The sequence below is a fragment of the Suncus etruscus genome, chromosome 15 (genome assembly GCF_024139225.1).
Source record: "Suncus etruscus isolate mSunEtr1 chromosome 15, mSunEtr1.pri.cur, whole genome shotgun sequence".
In the NCBI taxonomy this organism is placed as follows: Eukaryota; Metazoa; Chordata; class Mammalia; order Eulipotyphla; family Soricidae; genus Suncus; species Suncus etruscus.
The window spans coordinates 84,296,239-84,298,260 of record NC_064862.1 but is presented as its reverse complement, the minus strand read 5'-3'; the positions used below and the strand labels follow the sequence as shown (position 1 = coordinate 84,298,260).

Sequence of the window (2,022 nt, the reverse complement as noted above, 5' to 3'; positions counted from 1 at the left end):
GAGATTAAAACCTATGACCTTGGGCCAGAGAGATAGGAGGTAGGGCATTTGCCTTGCATGCAGGAAGGTGGTTTGAATCCCAGCATCCCATGTGGTCCCCCGAGCCTACCAGGAGTGATTTCTGAGGCTAGAGCCAGGAGTAAACCCTGAGCACTGCTGGGTGTGACCCAAAATAAATAAATAAATAAATAAATAAATAAATAAATAAATAAATAAATAAATAAATAAATAAAAATAAAACCCATGACCTCAACTCAAGATGTCTACAAGTTAGAAATTAAGTCAAGTGCTATACAAATGATGTGGCACAAGAGTAAAGAAGGACTAAAGGCAAAGTAGGAAAATAAGGAATAAATTATTTATAATTTTATAAAATATACAAAATGCTGTATTGCCTAAGGTACCATTTCTTAGTAATATTAAACATTGTGACTGGTCACAGTTAGCATGGTCCAGTTAGCATGGTATATCTATATTACTATATAACATAGATAACATATATGTAATTTATCCTTTGAGGTTAAATTATTCCTAATAATTTATGGAGCCCATAATACAACTAGCATTTTCCAACTATTTTAGATTTAAAAATTGGGAATATATTTGAGAGAGTAGGAATAAACAAGTTTAAAAGAAACTGTCATACTCAAAAAAGCAGAAAGGTGGGTCCAAAGTGATAGCACAACAGTAAGGCATTTGCCTTGCAAGGAGTCAATACAGGATGGACCCCGGTTCGAATCCCCGCATCCTATATGGTCCCCTGAGCCTGCCAGGAGCGACTTCTGAGCGCAAAGCCAAGAGTAACTCCTGAGTACCACCAGGTGTGACCCAAAAAAAACAAAAATAAATAAATAAAAGGTAAACATAGTGTCCAGGAAGTTGAGAAAAAAAAAAGAAAACTTCAGAGTTGAAGGAATGGACCAAGTCTCATGACTGTGCTGTAATAAAAAAAAAATTTAAATGCCTTGTTCACAAAAATTGACTCCTGAAAATGTCTAGTAGTTCTATTCTATTTCTACTGCTTGTTCCATTTTTTTCTCCCAATGAGACTCTTCAAAGTTGTCTTGATGTCTTTGTTCCTGAGACTGTAGATGAAGGGGTTCAGCATAGGTGTGGCTACCGTGTACAGAAGCTATTGCAATGGAGTGTAGTCTCTGGGTCACAGCAGAGCCCAGATAAACTCCTAGAGATGTGTCATAAAATAGAGAGACCACAGGGAGGTGAGAGGCACAGGAGGAAAATGCTTTATACTTCCCCAGGCTGATGAGAGTCTAAGTATGGAGGAAACTATCTGTGAATAAGAATATAGTATCCCAGCCAGGGGACCACCACCCAAGAACACAGCTGATAAATACATCACCAAGTCACAAATGAAAGTATCAGATGATTCTAGATAAAACACTTGGTTGAGTTCACGGAAAAAAATGAGGAATTTCCACATGTGCACAAAAGGACAGTGGCAACACTCTTAAGATTTCTAACAAAGAATCCAGGGCACCCATGATCCAAGAAATAAGAATCAGCAGTCCACAAAGCCGTGGGTGGGTTCATGATGACTGTGTAGTGCAGAGGGTGACATATGGCCACATAGCGGTCATAAGCCATCACTGTTAGATAAAAATTGTCCAATTCTGCAAGGAATGAGAAAAAGAACATCTGGGTGATGCAGCCTTCATAGGTGATGACTTTGCTGCATGTCTGATTGTTCACTAGCATCTTGGGGACAGTGTTGGAGGTGAAGCAAATGTCCACAAAGGACAGGTTACAGAGGAAGAAGTACATGGGGGTGTGGAGGTGGGAGTCTGAGATGACGGCCAGAATGATGAGTAGGTTCCCAAGCACAGCGATCAGGTACATGGAGAAAAACACCCCAAAGATGAAGGGCTGCATTTCTGGTTCATCTGAAAATCCTAGAAGAAGAAATTCTGTAATTCCTGTAAGATTCTCTGGTTCCGGGCCCGGAGAGATAGCACAGCGGCATTTGCCTTGCAAGCAGCCGATCCAGGACCAAAGGTGGTTGGT

General features: G+C 40.2%; 1 pseudogene; it reads right to left on the bottom strand.

Moving 5' to 3' along the window:
* Positions 1 to 1,015: 1,015 nt before the first annotated feature.
* LOC126030055 (olfactory receptor 7A10-like) lies at positions 1,016 to 1,782 on the bottom strand (annotated as a pseudogene).
* Between the last annotated feature and the right edge of the window lie 240 nt (positions 1,783 to 2,022).